Source organism: Erinaceus europaeus, chromosome 6 (genome assembly GCF_950295315.1).
Source record: "Erinaceus europaeus chromosome 6, mEriEur2.1, whole genome shotgun sequence".
NCBI lineage: Eukaryota > Metazoa > Chordata > Mammalia > Eulipotyphla > Erinaceidae > Erinaceus > Erinaceus europaeus.
This window is the reverse complement of record NC_080167.1, coordinates 46,983,341-47,000,008: the sequence shown is the minus strand read 5'-3', so window position 1 is coordinate 47,000,008 and position 16,668 is coordinate 46,983,341. Positions and strand designations below refer to the sequence as shown.

At 43.0% G+C, this 16,668-nt stretch overlaps 2 long non-coding RNA genes across 3 annotated transcripts in view; both read right to left on the bottom strand.

The window, feature by feature from the left end:
- LOC132538922 (uncharacterized) overlaps positions 1-12,578 on the bottom strand; it is a 41,701-nt gene extending 29,123 nt beyond the window's left edge. Inside the window, exons 1-4 of the long non-coding RNA XR_009550242.1 lie at positions 12,443-12,578; positions 10,826-11,002; positions 8,321-8,635; positions 5,666-6,226 (exon numbers count right to left, since the gene is read on the bottom strand). This is a non-coding gene — a long non-coding RNA (uncharacterized LOC132538922). The remainder of the gene's footprint in view (positions 1-5,665; positions 6,227-8,320; positions 8,636-10,825; positions 11,003-12,442) is intronic.
- The window catches only part of LOC132538923 (uncharacterized), an 839,470-nt gene that overhangs the window by 770,268 nt on the left and 52,534 nt on the right, over positions 1-16,668 (bottom strand). The window lies entirely within an intron of this gene.

Genomic DNA, 16,668 nt, shown 5'->3' with positions numbered 1-16,668 from the left:
CACACATTACCTTAACTTTGACCTTAGAGACTCTAGGATTGTTAGCATAATCTTCTGTTGTAGATGTTATCCTCCAATTTATGGTGTTTATGATGGCTGCCTTGGGGAACTAATATTACACTGGACTACAGACAGTTTCTACTGTGAGTCTCCTCCTCTGAGAGCTGAATAATAAGACTGTTCCCAAAAACACTGACAGGGAAAAGGAACAGGAATGTAGCTCAGTGGGGAGAGAATGTGCTACACATACATGAGGCCCTGGGTTCAGGTCCCCTGCCCCCTAAATAAATAAAAAAAAAAAGAAAGAAAAAAGAAAAAAGAGAGAAATGTGTGTAAGTTGTAGGAGTGTACCACAATGATTTCACACAGGTCACCACAATGGGGTTAATTTAACATCCCTCACTCTTTATTATTATGAGAGGAGAGAGAGATAGAGAAAGAGAGAGAGAGAGAGAGAGGACTTAGTGAGAATATTTTAAAATCTACTTACCTAACAACTTTCAAGTATATAATGATGCACTGAGAAACACAGTTTCTGAACTGGAGCAAACACAAACTCTTACAGGTGTAATTAAAAATAAAATAAAATTGGACCTGGACATGAATTTCATATTGTGCTTTTCCAAACTGAAGTCTATTGGGTGACAGTAAATTAAAATTGCGTCTCTTGAAATTCCATCTGAGTCATGGATAGTAATATATCGTTTGCCAGTCTATAAGTCTAATGCCTGAAATATTATGTCAAAACTTTCTAAAGAGAAACTAATCGAGGCATGACTACTTCAAGTTGTATTTTAATGCATTTTTCATCCTTTTTCAATCTTTAGTGATCTCTCTACTTGGGTGTTTCATTGGAGTAGTAAAAACAGAGACACTTTGGTCACTTAGTAGTAGTTTTTTTCTCTTCTGTAGAAAGGTGTAAATGGAGTTCAGCTTAATAATTGCCAACAGAGGAGTTCAGGTCAAGATGTATCAACATCAGATTATAATTTTGAGTCTGTAGGTATTTGAATCAAAAATCTATATAGAAAAGCAAGTTGTTCTGATGTTTGGGGCACTCCCTTCCAGTCTTCCAGAAAGCTAGCTTCAAGTGAAATGAGCTTTTCTCTTTAAAATAAACTTATTTATGCCTCCTTGATAACTTGTCACAAGTATTCAGGACTCTAGAGACAAAACTGGATTACCCAAAGCACATTTCTAACTCATGCCCTTGTAAAACTTAAGAGGGAAAAGAAATCCCCTAGGCTAGGCATTCAGAGGGAAGGGGAAAAATTAAAAAATAATAACTGAAAGAGGAATTTTCATTTTAATTAATTTGTCATAAAATGTTCTTTATTTGGTGAGACTTGAAGTGGATTTTACAATCAATTAAACTGACTGAGAGGCTTAATAATCATACCCTAGACTCTGAACCACACCACCTGTTCTACCTGCATATATTTTATTACCTGGATGGGAAACCTAAACAAATAGATTTATAATGGTTTGTAGACGATTCCCATGCAGTAGCTATATTATTAAATCTAAGTCACTATTAAAAAGTTAATTATATTTAAAATCATTGAGATTTAACAATGATGTAATATATGAAGGAGATATTTATCTCCTCCTGTTTGTACTATAATTACTAAACCTCAATGAACCTCTCTTTAATTCTGCCATTCTTCGTGCTAAGTAGCTCTGTGATTGAGTCCTCCGCCTACAGTTCAAGATGACTCCTTCTGCTTTGCACCTTTCATGTCTCTCTTATCCGTTTCCCTTTTTCTCCATCTTTGGCCAAGATCTTGTCAATATCTTCAAAGAGAAAATTGTCACATTGTGACAAAAATTCCCACCCCTCCCTTCCTTCTCTCCTCACTGATATTCTCCCCCTCATAGTCCCCTATCTCTCTCTAAACACTAAACACCTAAAGCCCTATCATTTTATCCACATTAGGGTCCTTCAGTAATAACCTGTCTTACATCCACCACCCCCTTTGTTCATCTGTGTTTTACTGTCTTTATTAGGTTTCCATTCCCAACTTCCCATGGCTTATTCATCAATCCCAGAGTGAACTTCTTTCATTCCAATTTGTGTATCCAAAGTCTACTCTCCTTCTTTGAGCCTCCTACACAAACTCCCATAGCTCTACAGTGTGCCTTCACTGTTAACCTTTCTCTCCATAAAAATAGGGTTTCATTTCCACCTTCAGGGGCTGGCCTAATAGTTCATATGTATATCTTTCCATTTCCTCTCCTGTCATGAAATCTTTATCTTCTGGTTGCAAACATCACTTATATCTTCAGGATCTCTTTTGCCAGTTATTTTTTTAAATATCTTATTGATTTATTTTTCTGTATAGTGACAGAAATCAAGAATGGGGAGATAGAGAGGCACCTACAGAACTGCCTCACCACTTGTGAACTTTCTCTCTGCAGGTGGGGGCCAGGGGCTTGAACTCAGGTCTTTAAGAATGGTAACACTGCACTCAACCCAGTGCACCACCATTAAGTCCCTTTCCCAGTTCTTCATCTTCTAGTGCCTTCTCTCTGTTCATTGTAGGGTATTTCTGTATCAGGTACTGTTCTAGATCCAGAACTGGCGTGGAGAAGTTCCTCCAGAGCTTGTAAGTAGGAAGAGACTCACAATAAAAAGTCCACTAAGGCAGTCATCTTCAAAATACCAAACATAGAATGGAAATCAAGTTGGAGTGTCAAGAAGAGGATCCTCCTTCATCATGAATGGAACCTGAAGGCATCATGTTAAGCGAGCTAAGCCAAAAGGAGGACAAATAACAAATGATGTCACTTGCAGGTAGAGCTTTAGAAATAAGCACATAGAGAGAAAACAGAAAGTAAAAACTTGGAATAGGTGGAGTGTATTGCACTAAAGCAAAAGATTCTAGGGAAGGGGGGATGGGCTGGGGAGGGGTTTGGGGTCCTGGTGCATGTTGGTGGGTAAGATCTAAGTTGGGGCTGAGAGTGTTCTGCAGAGACCTATCACAGGGAGATGAGACACTGCATCCACCTGTCAATGATTGTACTATAAACCATCAACAACCCCCATAAAATTTTTTTTTTTTTTAAAAAGAAGAGGGCCAGTCTTGTAGACAATATGAACAGGTGGCCTAGCTAAAGAAATGACATTGCCATTAAGAGAGGGTGTCAGCCACATGGTTGGAAATCTTAGGAGGACAGAAGGAAGACTGTGGGAATAGGGATACTGATGTTCCAGGCCCTGTGACTAGAACAGGCTCACCTTTGACAAGGATCAAGAGGAAAGTCTGCATTGTCAGATCATAGTGAGCCCCAGGAAAGCAAGAGCTTGCAGCCAGGTATAGACAGAGCTGGCCTTAACCCACAGGTGGGCTTGAACTGCATTACACCAAGACTTCCCTCCTAATTCTACCACAGCATTTTAAATACTAGGTTGCAAAGCTTACTATCCTGAAAACATTTATACTCAAAAGTGTCTTTTCATAGCAGAGCTATTCACAAGACATAAAATCAACCTAGATGCCCCAGGACAGATGACTGGATAAAGAAGGGGCAGGAATTACACTAATTGAAATACTACTCTGCCCTTCAAAAGATGAAAGTGTGTTTTTTGAGATGAGATGGATGGAACTAAAGGTGATTGCGCTGAATGAAATGAAACAGGAAAGGAAAGGTAATTACCCACCAGTTTCACGTACACATGGAGTCTAAAGAACAAGCAAACTATCTGGCAAGATAGCAAAACTAGCTTGAGACTTGGTGAAAGCAATGGTTGCCAAATACAAAGGGAAGAGCTGTGGGAGGGATGGATTGAGGGGTCATTTTGATAGTGAGAGAACACTGGAACTTTGGTGGCAAGTGTGGCAAGCTTACCTACATATGAAGGAATGAAGCCATACCACTGAAATCCTACAGTGTTGCTAGCCAATGATAAATCAGTTTAAAAATATTCAATAAATCATGAAAGGTTGGGCAGTGATCACCCAGTTGAGTGTACACATTACCATGCTCAAGGACCCAGGTTCAAACCTCTGCTCCCCACCACTTACAAGTGGGACATTTTGGGAGTCAGGCGGTAGCGCAGTGGATTAAGTATGCATAAAGCGCGAGGACTGGTTCAAGGATCCCGGTTTGAGCCCCCGGCTCCCCACCTGCAGGGGAGTCGCTTAACAGGTGGTGAAGCAGGTCTGAAGATGTCTATCTTTCTCTCCCCCCTCTGTCTTCCCCTCCTCTCTCCATTTCTCTCTGACCTATCCAACAACGATGACATCAATAACAACAACAACAATAACTACAGCAATAAAAAAGGGCAACAAAAGGGAATAAATAAATAAATTTTTTTTAAAGCGGGACACTTCATGAATAGAGAATTAGGTCTGCAGGTGTCTTATCTTTCTATCTCCCTTCCACTTTCTCTTTGTCCTATCAAAGGAAATAGAAAAGTAAATAAATAAATAAATAAAGTATGCAATACATCAAAATTAACAATGACTTAGTAAGGAGTATTCTAAGTCAATGTGGAGAAAAGTGACATTATAGTTTCTAAAGTCACAGGCAATGGTAAATAATGCCTGACTGTAAATAATGCCTAACTGTAAATAATGCCTAACTGTAAAGGCTAGGTTCCTTGCATTGCAAAGTGCCTATTGCAGATGTTCACACAGGTGAATGAGTATTTGACATCAATTTTGCTACTGCTCTGTCTTCAATACTACCTTGCAACAATGTCTTGGTCCCATCTTTATTTTTTATCATTGCTGGGATGACTTTTTCAGATAGAGAGAGAGAGGGCAGACACAGAATTAAAGAGACCACACACCAAAACTTCCTTCAGTGTGTTAGGGGCTGGGTTTAAACCTGGGTCACACACGTGGCAAAGCAGTGCATTATTCAAGTGAGCTATTTTGTCAGTTTGATCCTATCTTTTTAAGCTTTGCTATCTTTGCTGAAGTTACAGTAAGTGCAGTGTAGTCCTTTGTCTGAACAGTCTAGGCTTCGTGTTTGCTTGTTTTGGCTACTTTACAATGTGTGATCATAAACATCCCATCTGTAATTATAAAACAACAACAAAATAGATAACCCACAAGTACAGTCCACATTCAAGCCAATTCCAGAAACCAAAGAACAAACCACATCCTCCCCCTGCCACTGCCCAAGCAGAGCAGCAACACATGGCTTCTCTCCTGCCACCATCTGCCTTAGCCCTGTATCCGAAAGAATGAAGGGAGACACTCTCACCTCTGAACCATACATGCTCTTGCTCTAGGGTTCACAGGCAACTTTCATTTTTGTCTTTTCCCGTTTTACCTGAATTTGTTATGCACATTACTGGATTGATGCTTAAAAGCACGCAGTACTGAATGGACACAGAAGACATAAACACCTGCACGAGTCCTCGATGTAGCACTTTGGGCCAGGAAAAGAATCAAATGCCAAACTCTCTGCAGACTCCCACCATCCTGGGCACCATGCTGGAACTCTAGCGGTGACTGGTTGCCCCAGACCAGTGCAGGGGAGATGGTGGGAGCACACAGGTAAGCTGCACCTGCAGATGGGCATGGGGCTTGTCTCCACACGCAGACGAAGATGTTGGAGTGTCTTCTATTTGGGTTCAGGACTCAGCTCTCATTTAAATGGTATTGAAGTCAACAGGATGCTACATGTCGAATGAAACTTCTCAAGCCCTTACCCGAAGAGATAAGGTTGAAATCATCAACAGCTCCAACCTAGTTAGCAAATGACATCTGGGATCACTTCTGAGGCCTCTGCGCAGCAACTGACTTCTCTGCGGGCCAAAGCAGAGGCAAGGACCTCCATGGACAGGGCCCTGTTCCCTTTCATTTCTTCCAGGGGCCGCACAAATTCAAACATTCCATATATATTTAGTAAGTAAAAGCAGATAAGAAAATAAAAGAATAAGAGAGTGAAGATGGTCAAACTCCTGCCAAAAATCTAGGTTCACTATTAAAAAAAAAAAAAAAAAAAATTCCCCAAGCAGGCCAGTTCAGCCACGGCACATCTGGGAATTGTTTGAAGGATAATGACAGTAATAATTATGATTACTTACACTTAATTCTCTCTCACAGGGGTGCTGTGAAGATTAATGAGTTAATGCTTGTAATGTGTTTTTGGTTCCTCGATGAAAGGTCCCATAAAAGCCTGGAGTATGATTAGGGTTATTGTTGTTTATATTAGACCATTCCTGGGGAAGAGCTCCTCTGTCCTTCGCCGCCATCCACTCCATGCCCATCTGGAGGGAAAAGCACTTCTCCAGTGAATAGCCCCTTGGCCCCCAAGGTGCTTTGCACCAGGCAGAAACCCCACCCCCACTTTCAGAAAGCACAGCAGAATCACCCTCAGGAGTTTCCCAGTGTTGGCTGAACTCTCCACTAAGCCTTCAGGATACAGAGAAGAAGGAAAACAATGACACATGCCCAACTAGATTGGAAAATACACTAACATTGTGATGATCTTTCAAAAACCAGTGGACAAATTTGCAGTTAGGATTTGAAAATAAGTAGAGACAGGGAGTCTGGCAGTAGCGCAGTGGGCTAAGCACACGTGGTGTAAAGTGCAAGGACTGGCTCAAGGATCCTGGTTCAAGCCCCTGGCTCTCCATCTGCAGGGGAGTCGCTTCACAGGCAGTGAAGCAGGTCTGCAGGTGTCTCTCTTTGTCTCCCCCTCTCTGTCTTCCCCTCCTCTCTCCATTTCTCTCTGTCCTATCCAACAACGACATCAATAATAACTACAACAATAAAACAATAAGGGCAACAAAGGAAACAAATAAATATTTAAAAAGAAAGAAAATAACTAGAGATAACTTTGAGATGACACCTAAATCAGAGGGTAGCTCATTCAAAATCAAAGCTACATAAAGATTACTGACCATTGAATTGTAGCTTCATGCATTCATTTTTATTAAAGAAAATTATTGCAAACCTGTTTATCTCTCACACATATGCCCATAACAAAAACCACAATATTTGTTAGATAATGTAAGGTCCTTATTCTTAGAGAAGTGGATTTGGGGGGTCAGGCAGTTGCACACCTGGTTGAGCATACCTGCTACCATGCACAAGGACCCAGGAGGTCAAACCCCCAGTCCCCACCTGTAGGGGGAAAGCTTCATGAATGGTGGAGCAGGGCTGCAGGTATCTCTCTTCTTCTCTTATTTTTTATTATCTTTATTTATAGGATAGAGATAGCCATAAATCCAGAGGGGAGGAAGATCTAGAGAAAGAGAGGCTCCTGAAGCTGTGCTTCACCAAGCAAGGCTTTCCCTCTGCAGGTGGGGAGTGGGGGCTTGAACTTGGGTCTTTGCACACTATAATGTGTGCACTCAACCAGGTATACCATCATCTAGCCCTCTCTTTTGCTCTCTATATCCCTCTTCCTCTTGATTTCTGGCTGTCTCCATTCAATAAATTAATAAATCTAATGAAAAAATTAAAAATATATCTAAAAGAGAGAGAGAAGAGCTTATTAATGATCCATGCAAGATTGGAGGGGACTAAAGTGCTCTTTTCTAGATATGTTGATTCCTCTAGAAAAGCAGAAAGTCTCTAGTACCTATATTTTTAGTATCAAATAAAAATGAGATCTAAAAAAAATGGACTTTTTGTTTGCAGAGTTAAAAAAATGCATTTGACATATTTGATCTATTGATGAATGCATGTGTCCCAGGAGAAAATGGTACTTCCTTCTTCCGTCTACTCTAATATCTTGTTTCTCTGTTTAAAAGCTGTAAGTTCTTAGCGCTAATGGAGGAGAAGTCATGGGAAGGAAGGTGGGAAAAAGGGACTGGGTTAGTGGCATACTCAGTGACATGCACATGTTACAATGCACAAGGACTGGGGTTCAAACCTCTGGTCCCCTGTAGGGGGACCTGTAGGGGGAAGCCTCATGAGTGGTAAAGCAGTGTTCCAGGTCTCCCTCTCTCTCTCTCTCTCTTACACCCTCCCTCTTCCTCTCAACCCCCCCTCAATTTCTCTCTATCCAAATAAATAAGTAAATAAAATATTTAATTTAAAAAGAGAACTAGGAAAAAATCAGCAACCCCTTTCTTCTACTCTTTTTTTTTTTTTCTTTACTGGGGGATTAATGTTTTACAGTCAATAGTAAATACAATCATTTGTACATATATAACATTTCCCAGTTTTCCACATAACAACATAACCCCCACTAGGTCCTCTACCATCATGTTCCAGGACCTGTAGTCCCCCCTCCCCACCTACCCCCCCCATCCTTCCTCTCTTAAGGCTAAGGTTTCTAACTATTTTCTCAATTGCCATTCTCCCTTCTCCCACAGAAGCAGATTTTAGTTTTAGTGAAATGGAGCACTTACTTTGCCACTAGGGTAAAAGTCACACTTCCCAGTCTTCCTTGAAGGTTGATGTGTCCATGGGACTCATTTCTGGCCAAGGAGATGTTGGCAGAAATGTTGGGTGAGAAAGAACTAGCTTTCCACATCCTTCCTGTTGCCTGGAAGTCTGACACCACAGTAGACATTTTAGAAGCTATCAGCTGTAATGGGCTGTGAGTCGGCCTTGAGGATGGAAGACAAAGCAGTGTCCTGGGCCAAAGGTGTTCATCCTCAAATTCCTGGAACCTGCAGTAAATTACACTATGCGGCAAAGAGAAATGGTTGGCATTGATGGCTCTGAAGATGAGACAAGAGGACAAAAGCCATGGAATGTAGGATTCCCTCAGAAATCATAAAATGCAAAGACATAGATTCTCTCTCAGAAGGTGACAGAGCAAACAGAGAGACAAAGCTTGGGTTCCCTGAATACTTTGTGACTCATACTGTCCCTCTAGTCCTGAGAGCCCACCTCTAAATGCTAGACTGTTGCAGAGTGAAAGAATAATGTCTTTGGGGTGGAAGTCACTGTTGTGTGAAACTTCTTTTACATACAGCAAGGAGAACTCATAGCTGATAAGCTGCTTTTTAGAGGTAAGAGACTAAGCTATTTCTGTAACAGATACCATTAGCGTTTGATGGGGATTACAGTGAATAATAATCATACTGTGCTTGAGGGAAAGAGAGAGAGAGAGAGAGAGAGAGAGAGAGAGAGAGAGAGACCAGAGCACCATTCAACTCTGTCATATGAGGTGCCAGGGATGAAACCTGAATCTCATACATGCAAGCCCTTTGCCCTACTACTGAGCTGTCTTCCCTGCCCTATGTTGTCTCTTTAATGACATCACGTCTTCCATCCTGAGCACAGAAATATCTCACCATTTCTCTATACCTTCTTCTATTTCTTTTAGCAGTGACTTAAAGTCTCCTATATACAGGTTTTTAACTTATTTGGTTAAATTTATTCCCTGCTATTTAAATCTTTTTGGTGCAAATGTCAGTGGAAGTGTTTTTCTGAGTTGTCTGCTCACTTATTACTGGCCTTCAGAAATGCAACAGATTTTTGAAGGCTAAATGAGAGACCACTTAATGCCACTGGGCTATTTACTTAGAACCAGCAGGGGGGACCACAACCCTACCCCAACTGCCAACTTTACCTTAAAACCTGCCCATAAGTGACCAACAGTGGTTTCAAATGCTAGTTTCCTTTGGAATCTCTGTTGGGTTTGCTAAAACACAGAATCAGCAGATTTAGGATGGTGTTCCAGGAACACACTTTGAGAACAGTAGTCTGTATGCTCGCAGACACCTCCCTCACAACCACACCCCCGCACATAATGGCAGCTTCCTAGCTCTGTTCTCCTTACATCTGTGCACCTACCTAACCATTTTTTCACTTCCATCAAGTCCTATTTCTACTTCACAAGTACCCTAGCGTCAGGGAGATAGGATATTGGTAGCACATAAGATTTGCAGGACAGAGGTCGTAGATTCAATCCCTGTTACCACTATATGCCAGGCTTGAACAGCACTCTGGTCAAAAACAAAACAAAACAAAATCCCACCAGGACTTCTTTTTTTTTTAATTATTATCTTTATTTATTGGATAGAGACAGACAGAAACCGAGAGGGAAGGGGGGGTTAGAGAGGGAGTGAGACAGAGAGATACCTGCAGCACTGCTTCACCACTTGCGAAGCTTTCCCTCTGCAGGTGGGGACCGGGGGCTCAAACCCAGCTCCTTGTGTACTGTAACCAGTGCGCTCAACCAGGTACGTCACCACCCGGCCCCACCAGGACTTCTTGTTGTTGGTTTGATGAACCCCAAATCCCTCTGCAGGAGCTCCAAGTGTTCATGCTCACCTGCCTTCCCGCCACCCCCCCCTCACCCCAGGAGAGAACAAAGGAGCCCACACTTCTCTCACTTGATAACCAAGAAGACTGAGCACCCAAAAACACTGGGCCAGGTCAAAGCCTTTAGCAGATCTACAAAAGAAACCCACCATCATTCCCTTCCTGAAATGCTACCTCAAGTGTACAACATATTTGCGTGGCCAAGGCCCCACAAGCAGCCTCAGTAGGGTCTGGAAGCTCCGGATGGGAACAGACACTCGTTGCAGACAATTTCTCCAGAGAGGGAAGGCAGCCAGCGCATCCTGAGATTTCCTGTGTGCAGTGCCTCTGAGCTTGGGAAGGGAGGGCAAGCTCAGAGGAAGTTGGCAGCCAGCTCCTGCAGCTCCAGCCAACAAGGCCCTGTCCCTCCCCAGAGCAGCTGTGCAGCCTCAGGAGTAGCACCTGGCTGTCTTGGGGTGCAGAGAAAGTAGGGGTGTGGAGCCCTGAAGGGGCTGCCTTGCCCCGGGAGGTGGCATGAAACCCTTGGAGAAGAGTGATTCAGTTTGGGGCAAATGGAGAGCATATGACTCCCACCTCTGCTTCTACGCATGACAGACTGGATTGGGGGTGGGGAAGGGGTCTTTGTTCAATCTTTTCACCTGAATCAGCCTTGCTCTCTGCCAGGAAGCTTGGGCCCTGAGTCTCGTGAGCTTTGATTGAAGTGCAGTTTCTTGGGACTAGAGAGATAGCCTAGTGCAGAATGCTTTCATGCCTGAGACAGCAGAAGTCCCAGGTTCAATCCCTGGTTCCACCAAAAGTCAGAACTGAGTGGTACTCTGATAAAACAAAACAAACAAACAAACAAAAAAATCAGCTTCTAATATCCTCTTTGGTATCTTTGTTGGCAACCTGGCCTTCTTTCTTCTCCTTTTTCCCTTTTCCTGCAAGCCCTTATTCAGACTCATGGCAATTTGCCACAGTTAGGTTTAGCATCCCAGAACCCCCACACCTCCCCCAGGAGACCCTCCATTTAAAACCACACTACTTCCTCCTAAAGGTTCACATAGGGGCCAGTGAAATAGCTCACTTGGATAGCATGCTGCTTTGCCATATGTGTGACTCAAGTTCAAGCCCAGCCCCCACTGCAATGAAGAAAGCTGATTCTATGCTCACTCTGTGTGTGTGTTTCTCTCTCTTCTCTGTCTTTATCATAAATAAATATATATATATATATATATATAAATATTATGGTTTTATATGGGAACTACTCCCATAAAGACAGACTGACTTCCTGGTTTTTGTGGGGTAAATGTACCACGCTTCTCTTAGAGATCAATTGTCGTATGCGTTACATTGGTTTGTCCTAGCCCTCCCCAAACCAAGAGAATTGGATCAGTCCAATTAATTTCGCGGGCCTGCTTGGCCCTGCCCCAAGGAACCCTGAGGGAGGGTTCCTGAGTTCATGAGTTCGAGAGTGTCTGAGTTCAAGAGTAAGGGAGAGGGTTCCTGAGTTCGAGAGTGCCAGAGTTAGCCAGAGTTCCTGAGTTCCTGTGTTAGACAGAGTTCCTGAGTTCCTGAGTTCGAGAGTTTCAGGGTTACAGAGTAAGAGAGAGTGCCAGAGAGACAGAGTTCCTGGGTTTCTGAGTTCCAGAGTAAAAGAAAGAGTGCTTGTGCCCGCCTGTGAAGCTAGCTATACCCACCCGGCAAGAGCCTCCGAATTTTAACAACAAATCTCTTTGTTTTTTCCCAGGTATCTTATAAGAACCCTCTTCCCAGGTAACCAGTAAGAGCTCTCTTGCAGAGTGACAGTTCAAATAAAGCCCCTCCCACCCAAGGTGGCCTGGATGAATGGGGTGGCCACAGGACACCCAGAGATTTCCTTTCTAAGTTGTTCCTTCAGTGACCTTCTCAGAACAGCTTGGAGGAAAGACACAACAACGGGAAACACAATGAAAATGCAAGGACGCTGAGAGGCATTCATTGAGCCTCCAGCTTGCAACTCAGGGATGGAGGGTGGTGCTGTCTAACGCACCATTCCTCTGTGTCCTCCTCCACAGGCCTGCTCCTATCCCCTTTCTTACTTTCTCCAAGCGACTAATCTCCCCCAAAATGTCAGTGGGAGGAAAGGGAAGCCTTGGCTAAGTGAGCCAAATGAAGTTCACTTTCTCTGACTTGGGAAGTCACAGAACAGAGTTGGCAAGAATGTGGCAGCAGCTCCTGAGACGAAGAAGGAAGCCAGGAGTCCCATCGCTTCCGCCCAAAGGAGTGGGACACACCTGCTGGGGCTGGCCACCACCTTGGAGCTCTTCAGTTTTTCTCTGCAGAGGGTGGTGAAGGGAAGAAGCAGAGGGCTGACTTGCACACCAGGTGAAGGGTGAGAACTCTGGGTGGCACACAGGCCTCTCCTCTCAGCATCTCTTTATTCGCACCCCGATTTGAAGCCATCACCTGCTGGGTACTCTCAGGGAATTTCTGTGTGGTCTGCATCTTACTCAATTAACCTCTCCCCTGGTGCATTTCATCATGTGTATGTAGGTATAGGATCAACATCAAAGAGGTCCGGGCCCTAATTAATGTCTCTAGGGTGCCCAGAGATTCTTGGATGGAAAAAAAAGAAAACCACCACCTGTGCACAGAAGCAGTGCTCACACGACAGCAGGTGGAAATTATTACTGTTACTACTTCTCTAGCTCAGCGCGTTTGGCAAACACCTCCTCTAGGGCATGAGAAATGTCAGGTTGGTGATGGTAAGCTTTCTCTATGACCAGTGCATTCTGTTCTCTCTCTCTCTCTCCTTCATTCTTTTACACACACACACACACACACACACACACACACACACTCATTGTAACTTGTGAGCAAATGACCATGCTACATCAGAAGGCAGTTCAACCAGGAAACGAGAAATAGAAATAAAATAATAAAAATTGCAGTCAATGCAATTCACAGCCTTACAAGCAGTAGAAATAGCTATGAAATATCCAGTTACTCCTCCCATCAATGTCTCCCTCCAGTTCTCCTCTGCCATCCCAATGAGCTCAACCAGGACCAGAACCATCCAGAAAATCAGCAGGGCCATGGAGAGGTTCATTCAGATGCAATGAATGTAGCTTCTGAGATCAGGGAAGTAACTTTTCTGTATATGCTTTTAAAATAACCCAGCAAGCAATAATAATAATAATAATAAATTTTTTAAAATAACCCAGCAGCCCTAGTCGGGAAGTCCTGGGATTCCTACACAAACATGATGAGCCTAGACCTCAAATAGATCCCTCTCTCCATTGTCACTGGTCATCTCCATCAGGAACAACATAATGGACCCCCTTGGAGGCCCCCATAAGATCTTGCCCTAACTGGGGATCAACAATGGTAGAGAATGTTCCATCCTCCATATGGGGTTGGATAACATACTCTTATCTACCACCTGAGGAAGATGGGTCCTGCAATTGGTGCCACTTGAAATGTTCCTACTCATGGCCACAGAATACAAGTTCAGACCTACAGGAGTACAGAGGTTATGGCTCCTATGCTGAATATGGGCCCCAGATCAAATTGATGGGTTTTACAGTCAACAATATTTATACACTTTTCCCATATTTGGAAGCTACTCTCTTCTCAGCTTTCTAGCCCTCTTTCCAGTTGTGACATCATCTCCCCAGACAATAACTTGGGTCCACTTGCATATCAGATGTCAGGCTCAGGCAAAAACTAATAAAGTCATGGGCCCTTTGAAATATACCTAAAGTAGACCTACTAGCTATTTCCAAAATGGAGACCCCATATCTTCATCTGCAATATTCCAGCCTTTAGGTTCATGATTAGTCAATAATTTTCATGGCTTTATATGTTAACTTTTTTTTTCAGCCACTAGGTTCCAGATGCTATTGTGATGCTAACTGGAATTTCCTGGTCCAACAAACCCACTAATGTGTCCTGGAGCCCCGTTTCCCCAGAGCTCTGCCCCACTAGGGAAAGAGAGATACAGGCTGAGAGTATGGATTGACCTGCCAATGACCATGTTCAGCGGGGAAGCAATTTCAGAAGCCAGACCTTCTGCAACCCATAATGATCCTGGGTCCATGTCCCAGAAGATTAAAGAATAGAGAAGCTATCAGGGGAGGGGATGGGATACAGAGTTCTGGTGGTGGGAATTGTATCCCTCTCACCCTACGGTTTTGTCAGTGTTTCCATTTTATAAATATAATTTTTTTTAAAAAGCAGCAAATATTTGGTTGTAAAGGGAAGACATCACCGTAGTTGTGCATCTTTGGATAAAATCAGAAGAAGTTTTAGCATTTCCTATATGTCACTTTCAGGATGGCATAGGAAGGTCAACACATACATTTGCTTCTTCATTTATTTAGCAACGATTTGTTGAGTTCCTGCTGAGTGAATTGGTGGGGGCCAAGGAGGATGGAGACAAAGCAGACAGGTTAGCATTGGATCACAAGTATTGCAGATGGGTCTCTAAATTTGAACAAAGTGGCAGGAACAGGAATGTCTTTTGGTCTCACATTATGAGGACACTCTTGGCCAGATAGGTTTAAAGTCAACAAAGTGACAAGTGGTGGGGATAGTTGAATGAAGTTGAGTTTGATAGATGATGTCTGTCCCTAGTGGAACACAGTTTCTTTCTTGGCTATTTTGGGATCATTCAAAGCCATCCTCTAACCTCCAATCTACTCTCTTATTCCCTCTATACTGGTTAACTTTCTAGTTTCCATAAGAAGAATGAAAGCAACCCCTTAGGTGTCGAAGACAAAGAAGAGGATGTGTTAATTTGAGATTCTCCAGAGAAATAAGACAAATGAATAGATATATGTTAATATATTCTGCTTAAAGATACATGATATGTAGATTTGTTTATAGGCTATTTTATGGATTATATATGTCTACAGAATAAAAAATTTGACTCACACTCTCACAGAGATTAGGAAGTCCCATCTTTAGGGTAGACCAGCAGGCTGGAGACATGGGAGAGTCAGTTCCTGAGCTGGTGCCCAAATTTCATCTCCTGTATAACCAGAAATGTCAAAGGAAGTTTGGGGGACTGTCTCTGAAGAGGCCAGTCTTGGACAAGACCTACACACATTAAAGAACATCATCTGCTGTACTCACAGCCCAAGTGTGAATCTCACCCAAGACACCCTCACATACCTCTGTAGAACTGAGGTCACCAGAGAAGAAGACGATGGCAGAAAAGTGGGGGAGGGAGGCCTAGGGGCTGTGAAGAAAGTACTTGGAGGGGCCAGGCTACCGCATAGTGGGTTAAGTGCACATGGCGCGAAGCACGAGGACTGGAGTAAGGATAGTGGTTTGAGCCCCCAGCTCCCCACCTGCAAGGAAATCACCTCATAGGCAATGAGGCAGGTCTGCAGGTGTCTGTCTTTCTCTCCCCCTCTCTGTCTTCCCCTCTTCTCTCGATTTCTCTCTGTCCTGTCCTGCAACAACAGCAATGATAACAACAATAATAATAACAACAAGGGCAACAAAAATGGGGAGGGGGGAATGGCCTCCAGGAGCACAGGCACCAAGCCCCAGCAATAACCCTGGAGACAAAGGGAAAAAAAAGATATATATATATATAGAGAGAAAGTACTTGGGTACTTGAGTGGTGGATAAGATGTGGTAGCACACATTTGAAGAGGTATGAATCTGTTCTAATGCACACACAGTTTTGCAAACCCATACCACCTCAAAAAATAAATAGATAAAAGAAAATGCCTGGCAATTTTGTAGCTTGACCTAATCAATACATAACAGTTAATTCAAAAGATGAAGAGCCCCATTATAACATGATTTTATTATTCCTTGTAGCATCTTTCCCTATCTATGCCTTTATAGTGTCCCTCTCCATCTCCTCTCCAGTTCATTTCATTATATATAATAATCACACAACTAGTAACCAACTTCCATAACCTGGAATCAATATGTCTCTTTGTGGCTGCTACTGACATTATCATAGTCTTGAAATACATCTGCTGTTTCTCACATACTAGCTCCAAAACTGAATCTCAAAAGCTATAGCAACCTTTCATTACTGCATCTTTTAAAAGGTGGCTGAGAGAGTCGAACTATAGTGCAGTGGATTAAGTGCATGTGACACAAAGTACAAGGATCAGCATAAGGGTCCTGGTTCGAGCTCCTGGCTCCCCACCTGCAGGGGAGTCGCTTCACAAGCAGTGAAGCAAGTCTGCAGGTGTCTCTCTTTCTCTCCCCCTCTCTGTCTTCCCCTCCTCTCTCCATTTCTCTCTGTCCTAACAATGACGACATCAACAATAATAATAACTACAACAACAATAAGAAACAAGGGCAACAAAAGGGAAAATAAATATTAAAAAAAAACTTTAAAAGGTGGCTGAAATGACTTCACTACCTGAAAAGTCATCAGTTCCCCCCTCCAAGTCCCACCCAACCTACAATTTTGAAATCAGGCAAATGCCGGTGGCACCTAGATCCAATGACCTACTTGCTGATCCACACTGAGCAGGGGAGGGAGCAG